The 18,455-nt window shown below is 42.3% G+C and overlaps 1 long non-coding RNA gene across 2 annotated transcripts in view; it reads right to left on the bottom strand.

The window, feature by feature from the left end:
- Positions 1-18,455, bottom strand: part of LOC142415143 (uncharacterized) — a 135,052-nt gene that overhangs the window by 92,563 nt on the left and 24,034 nt on the right. For both annotated transcript variants that reach the window (XR_012777299.1, XR_012777298.1), the window contains one exon: positions 17,325-17,420. This is a non-coding gene — a long non-coding RNA (uncharacterized LOC142415143). The remainder of the gene's footprint in view (positions 1-17,324; positions 17,421-18,455) is intronic.

The raw sequence follows: 18,455 nt of genomic DNA, 5'->3' as shown, positions 1-18,455 counted from the left end.
TGAAGCTCGAAAAAGTCTAGGGCAACAGCTACTCCCAGGCTCTAGGCGTTCATCCCACGCAGTGCCTTCACTCCACTGTCAGATCACTGGCTGCGGTGCCCGCAGCCCTCGCCTTGTCACTCCAGCACACCGCTGGAAGGATCACGCACCTCAGAAATTCACTCCTGCTAAACTCCAGTAGCCGACACCGTACTGCTGCTCATCCACGGTCTACGTGCACTCAAGCCATCTCTTCATCCACGTGTTATAAGATTGATTTTATTAGTCAATGCCCACTCACATTGAAGGGATCAGCCACATCAAGGATAATTTTAAACCTTCAGAGATCCACTTCCTTCAAAGTGACCTGAGCTCCCTTTATTATGCTCTCTTCAATGTCCCCCTGAAGAGAAATCTCAGCAGACGCAGCAGGGAGGAACAGTTAAGATATCCCTGTCATATACCGAGGGATACACTCACAAAACAACAGCTACTAGCAGGGAAAGGGAACAAGAATCACCACATGTATTAGAGTCTGTATTTCCTATCTCAAAGGGACAAAGTTGTAGTTCCTATGTGGAAACACAACATAAAAGAGACTTTAAAATAAGCATGAAGGCCAGGAGAGAAGAAAAACACATGAATTGATGGCTGGATGGAATTGAGTAAGCTGTTCTTACAAGTGGCCTCTTACCATGAAGAGGTAAGACATTGAGGTGCTGGAACGCGTCCAGAGAAGGGCAACGAAGCTGGTGAAGGGTCTGGAGCACAAGTCTGATGAGGGAGCTGGGGTTGTTTAGCCTGGAGAAAAGGAGGCTGAGGGGAGACCTTATCGCTCTCTACAACTGCCTGAAAGGAGGTGGTAGCAAGGTGGGGGTCGGTCTCTTCTCCCAGGTAACAAGTGATAGGACAAGAGGAAATGGCCTCAAGTTGAGCCAGGGGAGGCTTAGACTGGATATTAGGAAAAATTTCTTCACTGAAAGGGTTATCAAGCACTGGAACAGGCTGCCCAGGGAAGTGGTTGAGTCACCATCCCTGGAGGTATTTAAAAGACGTTTGGATGAGGTGCTTAGGGACATGGTGTAGTGGTGGACTTGGCAGTGTTAGGTTAACAGTTGGACTTGATGATCTTAAAGGTCTTTTCCAACCTAAATGATTCTATGATTCTGTAAGAGCTTAAGCCCTTAACTTCTGCCAAATTGGAAGGCGCTCATCTACTCTCAGGTAATATTCACCTCATTAGGGAAGGTTCTATTAAAAATGCAGCTCTCAGACCCTCAGCTTTATTGTTTTTCTCTTACCTGCTGGTCAGAGGGGGTTTTATTACCTTAATTTCCTCTCAGTTGGTGGACTGGATTTTCCCAACTAAAACAGTCAGGAAATCCTCTTTTACCAGCCTCTTTTCATGCATGTAATCCCAGGCTACTCTATAACAATGCTATTGCACATTGCCCTTATGATCACTGATTAGATGCAGGACAACTATTGCTCTCTTGGCAATTTGCACTCTTAGTAGAGCAAGTCACAGTCAGGTCAAACAGCATCAAAAATATCTAGGTGTTTCAGTTTAGAGTCAGCTCTTCCCTTTCTCGGAAGCGCTTAAACTTGCAACCTCTGTCAGGGTTCACCCATCATTTATCCAGTTATCCTACTTCTATTACCTGATGATAGATCTGGGTTCATAAACACCTTGCCTGAAAACTCCATCTCGCAAGTTAAGTGATTTTCCATTCATGGTTTTTGCTCTTACAACCAAGGGTCTTGCCAGTTGTCACCCAAGATGATTCTATCCTGTCCACCCACATATCCCAACATTGCGATTCAGTTAGCATCCACTGTGCTCTGTCTACCAGTCACTGTAACATCTGGGCTAGATTATGTGGCAGCGGTCCTTGCATGGTAAGCAATGGATTGGCAGGGATGTCAGGAATGCTCCCGGGTAAACAACTGCAGAGTCCTGTGTTCACAAAGCAAACAGTTAAGTGATCTGCAGAAGGCTGTAGAACCCCTGAAACACAAAACCGTGTATTCTCCCATTCTGTCGTAAGTACATGAGTAACATTTCCATGACGTTTACTACACAACTCCTGCTGTTCAGGGGTGCAACACTAAACCTTGCTTTGCAGTTGCTTCTGTCTTTTGTCCTGGGCATTGGGCACATCAGGTCCTCTGAGACCAGTAAGGCTCACCAGGCTGTTTGTGCCATATTTCAGGATTAATTCAAAACAGGAATGCAGAACAGAGCTCAAAGTTTAGTCTGCTTTCAAGTCTTTGCCTCACAAAATAATTAACTAATTTTCCTCATGTCTTACCCAGAATATCACAGACTGGAAAGATAAGAAGAGAGTGAAGAGAAACCAAATTTTAAAATGGCATATCTTGAAAATTTCTTTGGAATGCATTATGGTTTCTCACCCCAACTGCCAGCCTTGATCCCCTTACTCCCCAGTCTCTGTGCATGAATCCTCTCCCACTGAAAGAAACCCTTAAGTGGAGAAGTCATTTCTGCAAAATCCTCAAGTAGCTGCAGTTCCTTAGTCTCCCAGTCCTTTCACCCTCAAACAGGGGGAGCCAAGCATACCTTTGGATTACATGTGCACATGAAGGATGATGCAAATAGCTGCCTGTAAAATCCAATTATGGTAGCATTGAAAAGGTTTTATGCAAGACTTCTGGTTTGCAAGAAAAGCAGATGACTGCTTTTAAACTACCAGTGATGGAGTACTTTAGATTAAAAAAAAAAAAACACATCTGTTTTGTTTATTTATTTAAATTTTAAGTATCGGAACACTGGTTCTTTAAAGATTTGTGCTGGGTTCAGTTTATTAAAGAAGTTAGGCGACTCACTAGAACACTAGCTGAAAGGCAAGTTTCTTTCCAGTATTAAATTAATATCAAACCATATCTTGTCACAGAGAAAGCTATTTTTCAGAGTTCCTCCTTGAAAACAAAAACTGTCAGCTAAGGCCAGTAGATAGGGAGTGCAATCAAAGGATGAGAGGAGGAAAGCTCTTAACTGCAAATCCCTGGACTACCTCTATCATCACTCAAAGAAACAAAACATATATCTGGGTGTTTATATACTACTATAATTTATTCAGGTGGGTGGCAGGTTTTACACTTTTACAGTCATAATTGTACAATGCCGTATTGCTCTTCAGCAAAAGTATACACAAAGTAAGTTTCAAGAGACCATTACAGAGCTCAAATCCGCTCACAACTAGCGATCTCAAGCCTGTTATTACATCCCTTCCCATTTTTTTCAACATATCAAGTCACACACACACACTTGTTCCCATTAATGGAAACAAGGAAAAAGGATAGGATGCCGTGTTTTACCTTGCAAAAGAATTTTGACACCACCCCTATCCTCCCCCAAAAAGGCAGTTTTCCAACCTACTAGAAAGAAACATTTCAGCTTTTATTGCAAAGCATTTTCAGGCAGTTTATAGAAGACAAAATGCCCCAAACTACTTGTATTTTACTACATCTCAAGTTTAATTGGCTGTTCAATCAAATATAATTGCCAAAAATTGAGTGTTTTCAAAAATATCCGTTTTCAATCGGAAATTAACACAAGGTCACAGGAGATTTGAGAGACATAATTTATGGAAATATCAGGAAAATTCAAATTGTTTTAATCATCTCTAAAAGTCAGAAAATCATACTAGGTGAAGGACTATTATTTATACTATCTTATTTTGTTATGTTGAAGGCCTTTCTATTCAGAGAAAGAAAAATTCTCGAGCTGCCTCAGGATGCCCTGCAGGCATCACCACCCTCACTTGACTGTTGGGGCAGGATTGGGGGGCGCGGGGGGCAGAGAGTTAATTGATTTTTTTTGTGGGGACATTTGTAGCTTGACCAAAATTGTCCATACATTTGTCCTTCAAGTCTTATATTTATATCGCAGCTAAATTTTCCCTCTCGATTGTTTTCCAGCTCTGTTTATTGTTTCTTAATTTCCTAACACTAACGAGGCTTCATCCTGTCTCTGGCTTTTTCACCTGCCCAGCGCTGGGCACCTCCACGGACACCTCCCATATCACTTAAAAAAAAGTAGTCAAAGGAGCAGGAAACACAGATCCTTTGTATGTCCTTTCACAGGTCATACAAATGAGGTGCAATGTTACTGGTAAAAATCCTGCTAACAATTAATTCCATTTCATTTGCAAGACTTGTATTACCAAGTATCTCGGCATATGCTGAAAAAGCTATTTGTTCACAAGGTTGGTGCCTCACCCTCAGCTGGACAGGAGCTGGACACCCAGCCAACTGGACTAGCCCCAATACTGCAGCAATTTAGAGGTGGTACCCAGACCCCAGAGAAACCTGTCATCTGAATGGAGCAATGCTACTGAAAGCAGAAGGGTAGGGAGCATGACAGGATGTTAAAATAGATTTTGGAAATAGCACGTTGGTTAATAAAGATGACTTTTAGCAACAAAAAAATGAAAAAACTGAGCTGGAGGGTGGGATGTAGGATAAGGTCCCTGGGATACTTCAAGAGCACAGATTACTCACATGTGGATAGGACACACTTGTAGAGATTCACCTCTGCTACACATACAGCAGTTTTCATTATTTGGCCCAGATATATACATCTTCTATGATTTGTTAGAGAACGATTGATATAGCAGTTGTATTAGTCTCTCCATATTGCTTCCTTTAGGGTGCTCTTGTGGGTTACATTGTCAGTCAGAGCACATACAGATGCAATGCATAGGAAAGCTACTATCACTGGGAACACTTTAGGGGAAACACATTAGACTTGGTCCCAAAAACAAGCCCTGTGAAGGGTTACCAGGTAGGGGCTTGCTCAGGATATCTGTCTGAGAAACACTCTCTGCCTGCACCCAAGTTTAGAAGTACGTAAATCCAGCACAAGGGTCTCATCAGTGGGCAGGGTATCATCCCCGAAGGCAACATCACCCATGACCATGCAGCCAAGCTTGTAACAGATGTGGCAAACACCATCCCAGCCATCGTATTAACACGCCACTATGATCTGCCAGCAGATGGATAACAATTCCATTAAGACTCCACAGGATATTTCACATCCCACTGGTATTCTAATAGCATTTATTAAATACAGAGCTCAACAGCCACGAGAAAAAAAAAAAAAAAAAACAGCTTTGCCTGCATGCTGTAGGATACTTTTTTTATTGTTTTAAACCCAAATATATCTATTGCCGTTTTTCTGAAACTCCAGAAGAGACAACCCCTGAGATTACTGGAGCTCTAAAGATGCCCCAGCCCTTCCCGCTCTCCCCGGGAAGCTGCCCCAGGGCTGGCTGCCGGAGCTGCCCAGCACAGCCCCCCCGTTCTGACCAGCTGCGCCCGACAGGCACAACTGCTAGAGTCCACCTCACAAAAGCAACAGTAATCTCCAAAATTTTGCTGACGTTGAAGTTGTAACTTGGCCTAGTATAAAAAGGACCAATTATTTTTTAACAGTGCCATAAAAAGCCTATTCTTTTAATATATTCACATGGATCATTAATAGCTTCTCTATCTCGATTAAACATTTAGTTTCAGTAAACCAGCGGCATGATAACGGAAACTCATCTGCTAGTTCTTATGTGTATTTAAAAGACAATGGCAGGCACATTTGGCAATAATACTCCCTATTACTATTATCACCACGACTGCTACATATAGTCAAAAGACATCCTCAAGGCTGCATCAATTTTTGGAGTTTCCATCGACTACAAGCACGAGAGGTTAATCCTGGGGGACAGGCAATCTGCCAGGCAGGATTGCAACATCTTCCTTGGATCAAGTCACCAGCTCTTCCTCACCACCTCAGAACCCGTTTTGCCCTTCCACGTTATATTTCCTCCTCGCTGGCTGCCCTCTGTACACCAGAGGTTTTCCTCTCTCTCCATCTGCTGAGAAAGTTCACTGACATTTTCCCTGGCTTCCCCTCACACTAGTATTTCATATAAATAAAACCCTTTTCAGAACACCTCTCATAGTAAAGCAAAAGTAATAAAGTTTTACTATATAGATATATCAAATCAAATTAAACATCATACAGTGATAATATTTTACAGGGATTATTTTCTTAAGTATGATTTTGAAATTTGTTATGAGCAAACAGATTTGCATCCCTAAATTTACCAAATCTTCCTGGAATATGTAATGACTCAGACGTTCATTTTAGCATCCATTTGAAAGATGAGGTCTCCATCCCTTATATTTGAGCATGTTCTTTAATTTACTAATGGCAATAAAGAGATTTCTCAGACAATATACACAAAAAAACCCCCACCTTTCTTCAGTACAGAGGACTGACCACACCAAAAACCCAGACTGAATGACACCTGAATGCTACAGTTTATAAATTAGAAGTCAGTCAGAAACATGAGAACTCCTAACTCCTCCTCAAGCCCTATCCACTAATATTTGTTATTTTTCTCAATATATTATCTAGTCCTACTGATCATTACTGAAGACTAAAGAACTGCAAATGTATTACATAATTCTCAGGTAATCATAATTTTATGATTCTACTTAGATTTTGAGCCATAATCAGGTCATAAGTGGGTTACGAGCTGCAGCCATATCATCCAAAACCTATGCAATATTGTAACCAATTTGTGAGTATTTAATACTCAATATAGCAATATAACAACACTTGGCAGTAAAACGACTGTACTAAGTTATTCAAAATGCCTATATTCCACAATACATATCAATTAATTTATAATATAAAATCCATCAACTGCTCTTCCCCATTTCACCATTTTGAGACCTTTAACAAATAATTTTTTCCTTGGATAATATATTGAACAAATTGCCACAATCAGGGAACAAAACTGAAGATAAGAAGAGAATGAAGATATTAGAAATCCACTTGCAGATCTCATAAGATAACCAAACAAGACACTCATTCCCACTCTCCCCTGGCAGAAATATAGCTGTGTTTATAATCTGTCAAATCAACTAAGTCAATTATCTATTTTAAAAAATGCAGAAGTTCCACTGCTTTTAGAGTCATAGCAATAAACTTGATAAATGCCAACTTCAGTGTTCACTGGCTACCGCATCATAAGATCGGAATCACTCTTGAAAGACTTTGTCCTTTGTCATTATTAATCAATTCATAACATAAGTATTTTACATGCAGAGAGACTCCTCATTTTCTTCATTACTCCTACAACTCCGGTGCTAGAGTAGAGGATAGGAATATAGGGAACTCCTTAGAACGCACAATCATTCGTTCTTTTGTTTGTTTGGGTTTGTTTTGGTTTTTTTTTTTTAATAATTCAGGTTTTTGGTTCAGAAGTGAATGTTTCCTCAACAATGCAATGTTGGCTTCCCTCATTTTTTCTGTCATCACATTTTATAATCATAAGAGCCTCAAGCACTCCTTTCAAAACTGAATTTACTACATTACTCAGACTGTCCATCCATCACTAGCCATCCCCTAGTCCCTAGGGGTGCTGGCATGCTATCTGTCAAGGTGCTGTGGTGCACACGGGGGTGGCTGGAGCACAGGGCAGGTGGCACAAGGACAGCCTGCCGAGAGGCGCAGCCCGAGGAGGCAGTTTCCAATCTGAAGCTCAGTGGCCAATTCCCTAGCATCAAGATGGGAAACCCTGAGAGTACAAGAGAAACAACGGGTTCATAAGGTGAATTGTTTGGACAGAGTTACCATTCTGTGGAGCACAGCACAGACTGTGCTCCCAAGAGAGCACGTAAAATAAATTCACTTTTCTTTTTTTTTTTGCAAAGGAAATGTTTCCAAAGGAGAACCAAGCTTGCATGCACAAAGGAAGATACGTGGTCCATGTACAGCGTTACGCCACGATCCAGAGGATTACGAGAGCACTCACAATATTAGGATGGTCAACAGGTTGGAGGGAGAAAAGCAGAGAGTAGGCTACTATCTGAAGACACCAAGTCTTATTCCTCCCCATCCAAGTACATGCACCCATGCCAGAAGTCTCATTCTACTGGAATACTGGCTTTTCCAGGATGTCCTAAGCATTGTGGCTTCTCCAGGTGTGCCATCCTTTTTTGCCTCCTCCTCTGGCCAGCTTCTACTGCCTCCTTCTTCTCACTTCCTTCCATTAACAGAAAAGCAGTAGCTCTGGGCTTTTCAGATGTACATCATTCACCACTGACTGCGATCCATACACTGAAGAAGTGAGAAATGCAGAAAAATGCAAAAAAGCAAAGCACCCTCAAAATAGATTTGAAGGGATAAGAAAAACTGCTATCATAAATAATGTAGGATCCAGGGGAGTCAGCCTTAGAAACCACTACACTCTGAGCAAGTTTCCAGATGTACAAGGAGGCCAGGCAATTATGTTCAATTCTTGACTGATTTAATTGGTATGCACAGCAAACCCACAAGACAAACTACAGGCAAAGTTATAATTGCCCTGATTACATAGCTCTACAAGAAGCTTTCAACAAAATAACATGCAGCAGTTTTCCTTTATTTATATTGGACACTGAAGAACATCATGGAAAACCTCCTCTAAAGAAGCTATTATCAGAAGCGAAGAATAATAAAAACAGGAGGTGGAAAAACAGTGATCTAATCGGTACCTTGAAGTATATCCCATCTGCTTTAATGTCTCTATTTTGTTTTGTTTATGAAGGCTTAGGTTTAAAAAAAAAAAATGCCCAACAGTTTTAATGACAAAAATAGCAATTTATGATGTAATTTCTTGATGCCATAATGTAGCAGTGAAGATCTTTGGTTTTTGAGAGATTAAAAAAAAAAAATGTTTTCTCTCACTAAATAGGCTCACAAAGCAGGGTTTGCAGCACAAACATTACCCTCTAGCTTGAGCTGAATTTCTCTCACTACTGCTGACATGTCAACTTAATCAATAGGTTATACTCAACTGTCAAAGTCTTTCCTACACTTATATTTTATCTCGCTCTTCAATAGTTAGAGAGGAAGGAAAAATGAGCTACCTAAACCAATATAAAGCCAAACACTGCATAAAACCTTTCTCTCACAGCCTGCAAAGATGAACCTCTCTCGCAGCCGTTCTGCGTGCTGGTGTGCAAAGCAGAGGTGCGCAGGACAGCAATGCTTTCACCCCAGCCCCACGTGCTTCCAGCAAAGGCAGGAGACAAGGTTATTCCTTGCAGTCCTTCTGCTCCAAGGAAACTCTTTCTCTACTACTGACAAAGGGCTGTTTCATCTCTGGCTCAAGGGCTCTGTCTGCATGAAATAATTCATATGTGCATATGGACCAGCACAGGTACATAGGAAACAACACTGAAATCTTGACATTTTCAAAACTATTATCCATCTTTATCAATGTGTTCCCTGTTTGCCAAGGATCCTACACCTCAAATGGAGATGTATTATGCTAAGAGTCAGTCTTCTCCTGCCCCTTCGGGAACTTACCAGCGCAAGTGCTGACCGCTCCTCTTACTGATAACGTTGGGTAGATTCCTACTTCTTTCAGGGATTTGTGATCTTCATACTGAGTTATGCATCTTAATTGCTGACTGCATTGTCTGGCCTATTTAATCAGACTTCATTAAACACCATCACTTTTACCACTATAACAGACTGACCAGTGAAATAGCCTGGCACATGCTGATCTTTTGGAAGTAAATAAAATGCTACATGGGGCATAGATCAATATGCAAATTCTGACCCCAGATCAGCAAAGCAGAGCTGCACAGCCTGGCCTCCCAATGGAGGAAGGCACCAGCTGGAACATGGAAATCTAGGTGGAAATTCCTGCTCCATCCCAGCTTCTGTGCGATTTGGAAAAACACATTTGGCCCATGGGTGATTTTCCCAAGTGGTACCTAGGTATTTACTAGAGCTTTCGGGCAGGCCTAAGTAGGTTGCTCACTCCCAAAGCCAATGGCAAGGAAACTCATAACCTCCTTAGACATTTGTAAATCCACCTGGGTATTGATCTGCATAATGAAGTATCTGAACAGAGCTAGTCCTTAGTTTCTCACCGTCTTGACTGTCTCCCATTGAAATGAAACAAAAGCTGAATATATATATTGAGACAGACAGACTGAACCAGAAGCTCTACCAGCATAAGTCTGGCACACATTTATTTGGCATAAATTTGGTCCAGCAGATTTGTTGCCTCAAAGCTTAAAATAAACTAAAAACAAAGCTGCAGATGCAAAGCTTCACACTTTATCCTTGGAAGCCCGGGGTAGTTCTGGAAAATAGCTGTGAAAGTTACAAATGGCAATAATACATTTTTAATAAAATTGCTGCTTTAAATCATTTGCTTTTAACATCTATTTTGCAAGTCTCAGAGGAAACCAAAAGCCATTTTGTGGCAGCTTCCTCATTTTTATATATTATGAAGAATCTCAAAGATCACTCCAGCTATAAATACATGTTATGAATGGAGTTTGGTATGGAGGACAATAGCTGTAAAATAATGCCTAGGGGAATGAAAAATTTACTGAGGCTTTGATATAACACTGACAGGCAGAGGCTGAGTGCATTATTTCAGCATCAAGGTAACTTTTCTGTCCCAAGGACAATATTTTACACAGCGATTGCTTGAAAAAACAACCAATATTTCTTTTATTACACTTGTCTGTATTTTTTCCCCACACCCACATATTGAAATTGCTATAAATCCTATTTGCTCAGGGCAACATTACCCATTTCATTTATTTGGGTGACACGCTTCTGAGCACATGCTATTTTTTCCACACTATTTCCCAATTTTCCAGAAAACTGTGCATATTAGGTTGTTTTAGCCAGTTAAGGGACAAGGGGAAGAAATCAGGAGCTCTCAGCACAGCTGTAATGATCCTGACCCCCAAAGAGACGAAGAGCAGTACAGTACACAAAATCAATACACCCCTCAACCGCCGTCACAAATTCTGCATGTGACGTACGCCCTCTTGCAGCAAACCGCCAGCTGCAAACAGACAGGTTGTTATGCAGCACACACACAAGGCACAAGCAGGAATCCTTGTCTTTCGAGATACACTGAGGAAAAAAGAAAAAAAAAAAAATACATACACATTCTTTTAGCACAGCACCTCAGCAGCGCTGCGATTCCCCACAAAGTCAGGGCATTACACCGCTAAAAGCGGTTTGCTTTGTGCCCCAGCAGGAAACATTTCAGACACACAGACAGAGCTCCAGCCTGGCCGTCGCTGCGAAGCAGCACGTTGAACAGCTGTGACAGCAAGCCGCATTTGGAAATTTTAGACAAATTTCCAAATGCAAGAGCCTCGGTCAGCACAGCAGTACTGCCAGGAAAGCAGAGAGTATGCTGGCACATGGCACCAACCGGGCACTAGCAGCACCCTGCACACTAGTTCCAGCTGCGCAGCAGAAGGCTGCTGGGCTCAACCTAATTCTCCTCTCACCCTTTCTCAGTTCAGGAGCTGCAGATAACCTCAGAAAGCTTTCCTCTTGCAGCATTTCCACACAGGAAGGCTTTTCCTAGCTCTGAGCATTTAGCCAACTATAAACCCATTTTCTCCGTGTCCCTCGTGCTAATGCTGAAGCACGCGAAGCGGAGGATACGTAGCAGGTCTAAGGGGCACTTTCAGAGCTACAGGTTTCTCTGAAAAATGGCTGACAGGCTAGCTGGGAAGCTACAAAGCTACACGGGCAGCAACAGAACCAATTGTTGCAGCACAGAGCCAGCTGCAGCATGTTGCTGTGCTGGCAGGGAGCAGGAGCACTAGAGAGTTTATATTTGCCAAGGTTTGTTATAATTCTCACTGTATTCCAACCAGGGAGAACGATCTCCCTTGACTAGGTTTTGCAAAGTTGCTGCATCTTGAATTTTAGTCACCAGTTCGTTATGCTCTTAGTTTTCAGCCAGACCAATTCCTGGTAGTCTTGGAGAAGCGCAGCTCCTTCAGACAACTCTGAAGAGCCCCTTTGGCCCCCTTTGCCTAGGAAAAGTGCTTTAATACATGCATTACTGTGGCACCTAGAGCTTGAGTCGGAGACCAGAGACTGGCGTATGAAATGCCCAGAGAAGAGAAATGGGCATAAAGAGCCTATATGAGCAAGCCCAGCAAAGAGGAGGTCGAGGGCACGTGCTGAGCCACAGTATCGTTACCACTACCTTAGCATCTGCATGGCAACTTTGGAGCAGAACCAACACAGTGCTCTTCCTCCCGACACAGGCAGGGTGCTGCATTTCTGTCATCTATGTGTCTTTTCTGTTTTCATCACCTGCACGGTAATGCCTGTCTGTCTAGGCAGAAATGATAGCAACCCTGGTAACTGTTACTGAAACATTCCCGCTCCAATCCAGGATGAAAATCCCACACTGTGTGCTCTTACTTGCAATGGCACTATGGCCAATAAAACAAATGGGGCCAAGGAAGATTGATTGCTTTGTTTGATCAAATTACAAAAAAACAGTAGCTGAAGGGAACACAGGAGATGCAATATCTCGACTTTCATCAAACATCCACTACACTGCCTCACAAAATCTCTAAAATGTTTGAATCAAATTGGTTTGGACAGAAGCACTGTCAGATGGTTTGAAAGTTAACTGGAAATCATAAGCAGAGAGCAACGTTGGGCAGCAGTGTTTTGAACAAGAAAGGCATTTATAAGCATGGTTCCTCAGGGATTTACATTAGACTCCATTTTATATAAAATTTCTACTGAAGCATCTGGAAGACCAAATAAGTAGCACATTAAATTTGTGAATAGTAATTGCATAGAACAAAGAGGAGCCAGTTAGAATTGAAAGTACAACCACGCAACCACTTGCAATGCAACAAACCCATAGTATTTAACTGGTATGAAAACATCATGGCAGGAAAAATAGTGGGAAAGCAGCAAAAGCAAAAGAGATGCCTTGCCATTTGGCCAGCAGAGTAGCAGAACCATGACTGAAGGCCATCTGTTTTCCAAACAGGTTGCCATTCTCCTGAGCAGAGTAGATAAGATCACAGGGCACATGACAGCTATTTATGATATGTACCATCATTAGGTCAGAGCTGGCCCCTGAAGACTAGATAGATCCCAGCAAAGCCGAAAAGGTTTGAAGAAAGGTCTCTATATTTATTACATCCTGGGAGGTTTTCGTTGTTAATTAGCAAGTGATTTTCTCTGAGCAGCAAGGAAGATGGAATACAATAAAAGCTGACACTTGCAAACGCTAGCGAGAAACAGATGGTCCTGCTCTCAGTCAGGGAGACAAGGCTATGGATTTGAGTCTCTCAATTTGTAAATACTATCCCCTTTCTTTTGCATTATATTAATCTGGAAATAAGGTTCCCCTAATATAATATAGTCTAGACATCACACTCAAGCTGACTTTATTGCTCTCTAATTCACCTTTGTCAAGTCTGCAGCTGAAATACACAAATTTTCCTTTCGTTTCTGTCTGCTGTCAATATACCTCAGGTCTTACACACATTCATTAACAGCCTATGATCTGTTTTGCACAGCCAGTCTCACAGCTGATTAAGTTGCTAGATAAAACACATTAAATTTCAGGCCCTAATTCCCTTTATCAACTATAAGAAAACACTCCACACTATAAAATAACAAGCCTTACTGTTAGTCTTCAGTAGCACCTACAAGGTATCAGATGTACAAATTAAAGAGATTCATATCTCCTGCTGTAATGTAAGGGTCCAAGTGCACCAAGATGCTCTGCAACCTCTCCCTGGCAGAGTTTGCCTGCTCTGACCTGGCACAGCGGTAACCTGGGATCCAGCTGCTGGGAAGAGCCACAGCAGGGGAAAGATACAGGAGGGGTCTTGGCTGGGCCCTCTCGCCCTTGGTTCGGGAGGCGTTTGTAAGCTCAGGGAGGTCACTGCTCTGCCTGGCTCAGCATCACCTTGGCTCCCAGCTCGCCTGCCCTCGCTGTTCCCTGACATCTAACTTGTTTACCCACCATTGGGCTAGGGCACCTGGTAGTCACAGTTATGCTTCGCCTGAACAGGAGCTAAGTAACCTCCGCTCATTTGTAATTAAAGTACATGATCGCTAATACAAACTATTCCCAAACCCTGCTCTATAAGCAACACTGGCCCTAGGGCCATCATTAGTAGTTGAACTCAGGCAGGAGACAATCAAGGCAACGAGTCAAAACAACAAGAGCTACGGTGGATGTTACTGCCGATACTCTGGGCACGCTGCCTGCGCCTCACACCTGTCCAACACTCACCCTGATCCACTGGTGCTGTGCATACAACAGAGCAGCAGCCTAGTGACGCTTTACTACCAAACCCATGAAAGCTGGAAGTGCCGAGGATCTCCTGCTCCTGAAGTACGAGCCACGCAATGCACAGAATGGCATGTTCTCGTGGGTGCTCTGCAAAAGAGGAAAGAAAAAGAAAAAAGGGCCCTTCAGGCCAGCGCTGCTGAACTCCAGAGGCTGCTCTCTGCGATATATCAACGTCAGTTATGGTTGTGTGGCTCGGAAGTGGCACACTAGTCACAACACTTCATTTGCTTTTCTTTTTTAAATGGGGAGGGAATGGGGGATGTTAACCAACAAGAGAGGAAGTACATCCAGGCATGCTATGCACAACACAGTGAAATGTATAAGTCATCAGCTACTACCCTAATCCTATAAATACAGCATAACTGGCTTAAGCGAAAAACACCAATCTTGGGATCAACGGCACCCAGTCCAACCGGTGCCACTGGTAACATCCCTCAGAGACAGATATTAGAGTCAATACTATTTAAAGTCTTTTTTAAACGACCTAAACAACATTCTCAGCAAGTTTGCAGACAACACCAAATTGAGGCCAGTGCTTGAAATTCTGATTATATATTTGCACTCCCCCCCATGCAGGTGATCAACCACCAGAGCAGGGGCCGGGTGGGTGGGGAAGCTTTATCCTTGGAGATATTTGAAACTCAACTAGACAAAACTCCGAGTAGCCTGATCCAAGCTGGCCCTGCTTCAAGCAGGGCATCTCTGAGCAGATGACCCCCAACCAAAGTTATTTTAAGACAGCATTAGTTAATGTATCAACAGTGGGGCCTGTGCTTTTGTATACCGTCTATACAATATTACTACAATGGGTTATGGAAGCTTGAACATCCCGAATAACACCTTATCTTCAGGTTTCTTTTTCTGTTAACATATCTAGCTTCTGACACAAACTAAATTAGATTTTACTCAATACTAAGCTGCAGTGAACAGAGCGTCTAATGAGTACAGAAACATCCTCAAGCCACCTCTCCTTGATGGCAATTGTTACAATGACACGTTTTGAGCTCAGTAGCCACTTTCAAGGCAAATTATGCAAACTATACAGGTTCTCCTCAGAATCAGGTACAAACCTTAGGTCAGCTATTTTATAGATTAAAAAGAAAAATAACACACAATAAAACTCCTGATGGCCAAGTGCGAGTAATTACTTATTAATTAAAAGCACATTTCCCCCCTGTGTCCTGAACACCGTTGAGATTGTCTGCCCATGGTTTTTGTAAGCAGACTAATTCTCAGCCTGCCATCCTTTGCCTACACTAGTTCATTCTGCTGTGATAAATTGTTGCCTGTAGATGCACTGAATCTGCAGGAATAAAAAAAAAAAAGGAACCTCTCCTTATAGTAATACTGCTAGAAAAAGAGCAAAACACAAAAACATTAATTTTAGCCATAGTGCAATGAGTAATGAAGGAATAAATAAATTATAATTGGTTAAATTATTGATGTCTATCATTTAGGCATCTTCTTGTTCAGCAGTAGATGTTTTCCTCCCGTAGCTATTTACAATGTACGGGTGGAGCAGAGGTAGAGGGTGATATATTTGCAGCTGTATTTGGATAGCGTAGTTTTGCAAGCATTCAATATTCTATTGAGATCTGAAAAGTTGTTGACCCTGCCAGCAAATAGCAATTACAAGATCAGTAGGATGTGGCTGTCCTAAAGCCTTGCTTTAAGGAAGCCTTCAGCTTATTAACATGATACCAGCTTTCAAAATAAATACAGAAGGATCTCCTTGCTTATAAAGTACGTAGCAGCATTATACACATGAACAGCCCAAGACCTGCAAAGCATTTTTCTGGTTAGTTGGCATTTTTCTTCATAAGTAATTGTGGTACTAATGATTCTATTAAAGCAAATATGTACTTGAAAAACATTCAGGAAATTTATTCTATGTAATGGACCATTTCTCCTTAAGGATGAGGCTCTATGAAAATACAGACCATAAACCTTCCTTTTTGATAGAAAAATACCATGCTTTCCAGGTTATTAAGGTTTAAGCAGTTATCAGAAAAACACAGCTCAACTAATTACTATCCTGTTTTCTTTCAACACAGTATTGAAGTGTACCAATTCAAAAGAAATGAAAGCTGCAGCCACAAAATGTCTCAGCAGAGTTTTGTAGCTCCCCATGTTTTAGTGTTGTTTTGCCTTGCGAAGGAGTGTGTGGCATCCGAATTACTCTCCCAGGGTCCCTATGCACCATACAAACACTGCGGTGCACTGCAGAAGGGGAACCGCAAAGGCCCATTCACTAAACAGGGAGCCCTTCCTAAAGCTTCAGCTGAAACAGAACCCAATTGTCATAATGCACGCTAGGACCAGTATCACTACTCGGTATGGCGCCCAGAAGAAAAATAACACCACCGCTCCCTCCCATGTTCTCCCCTCTGTGGTTTATTAGTTATGTGCGATGTTCAGGGCTCTCTATTGTTATGAGCCTAACTCCAGTGGTAATTAATGGCAACTCCTAAGAACATAACAGGATCCTCTTAAGGTTGTCAGCAGCAAGTGCTGAGAGCACAGAGAGCCCATTATCTCTAAGGTGCTTTGTCTTTCAGCTGCAGAGATGCACCTCCCCACATACCTCGAAAAGTCTCCTGAACTTTTTGAACAAAAAGAAGTCTCTTTGAACCACCACCCTGCTTTTTTTTCCTTCTTTCTCTGTGCTAACCAATACCTTTCCCCCAGCTGTCGTTGCTACCTGCAGTATGTTTTTTACTGACACACAAAAACTGTTGACCTGGCCAGCAAACAGCAGTTACAGATTGACTGGGAACGTGCTGTCTTTAAGCTTTGCTATAAAGAAGCCTATCTAACCCCAGGATCAAGTACACAGAAAGTCACAGGTTCAGATCCCTCTTTGCCAGAGGAAACTCAAGCATACTGCTCCAAGGAGGATCCTCTGGCAACAGGTTACTTGGAACAAAGGAGAGAAAGTAATACTTACACTCATACAAACTAAGGCAGACCTGCTCCACGTTGAATAGTTACAGAGTCACTGACCACAGAGGAGCACAGTACCCAAGGTATACTAGCAGAGGAAAACAACCTGGATTGCAGTCCTTCCCCCCTCCCCAATTCATTGCTATTTTATATAACTTAGGATTCCCAGTTCCTCCCTCTCCCAACATCCCCAAACCCCAAAGAGAAAAAACATCATACTTGCTCTTTCTTCTCTCAGCAGCCAGCTGTTCCCCTCTCCAAAGGGCACATGGTCCAGCAGTCAGCACACTCACCCAGAAGATGGGTCAAATCATCCTAAATAAAGGAAGGAAACAACATTAGTCCTCCCATAATACCACTGTCCCCTTCTACAGGGTGACAGAGAGCCTACTCTCCTACATAAGCCCTAACAAATACCCGTTAGATCAGCAGTCACAATCAAGACAAGCACGGCAAAACCACAGCCCCAGGTAGAGACCGGGCCACCCAGCACAGCTCTGACTTACCTCTCTCTGAGCCAAGCAGCATAATTTAAGGCACCTGTGGCACTTCAGTAACAAAAACCAAATACACCTGAAGACATGGCCTCCTCGGGGGTTGACACAGTTATAAGGATTTTAACTTTGGACTTGCATGTCCCAAAAGTAGTAGCTTGTCCCTTATCTGCCTTCTTGAGGATCTAAGCCCAAGTAAATTCAGAAAGAAGGGAATAAGCCTTTGCTAGGCACCACTGTCTCCCTTCATTTTTCAAGTATTATTCATTTAGAGCTTGGTGTAAATGTGGGTGAAAGCCCAGCCCCTCAAGGAATAACCACCATCAGCCTTGTCCTGTATGCAGTGACCTTGACAACTTTACACCACCAATTTTCAATCATAGATGATGGATTAATCAAGGCTGATTTGAACCAGCTGCACTCTGTCAGAGTCTTTGCTCTGATCTTCACGCTGCAATAACTTTCCATTTTAACTGATTCTGCCAGGGGTGAGGCTGTTAAGACAGCAAAGTACTCTTTGCCTCCCTTCTGCCACAAAAAAAACCAAAAACCCACAAACAATTTTCACTAATACTACTAAGGTATTTTTCTACAATAGCAAGAAGACTGATGACCCAATTTCTGTCAAATGCTTGTGTGTGCACATGTCCTCCTTACTTGAGGCTTCAGAAACTGACCTAAAATGTTAAGGTCAGCAGACCAGGCAACAGGAGGAGAGGCTTACGCCACAAACAAACTCACATCTATAGAAGATTATTCATAGGTTTCCCAGCTCTTTCTGTGCAACTTAGAGCTTGCTGCCTTTCAAGGAAAAAATTTAGTACTGTCCCCAGTCTCTATCATGTACCATAATAGT

The sequence above is a fragment of the Mycteria americana genome, chromosome 10, assembly GCF_035582795.1.
Source record: "Mycteria americana isolate JAX WOST 10 ecotype Jacksonville Zoo and Gardens chromosome 10, USCA_MyAme_1.0, whole genome shotgun sequence".
Taxonomy (NCBI): Eukaryota; Metazoa; Chordata; class Aves; order Ciconiiformes; family Ciconiidae; genus Mycteria; species Mycteria americana.
Note: the sequence above shows the minus strand (reverse complement) of the source record. Positions and strands in the feature narration are given on the sequence as shown.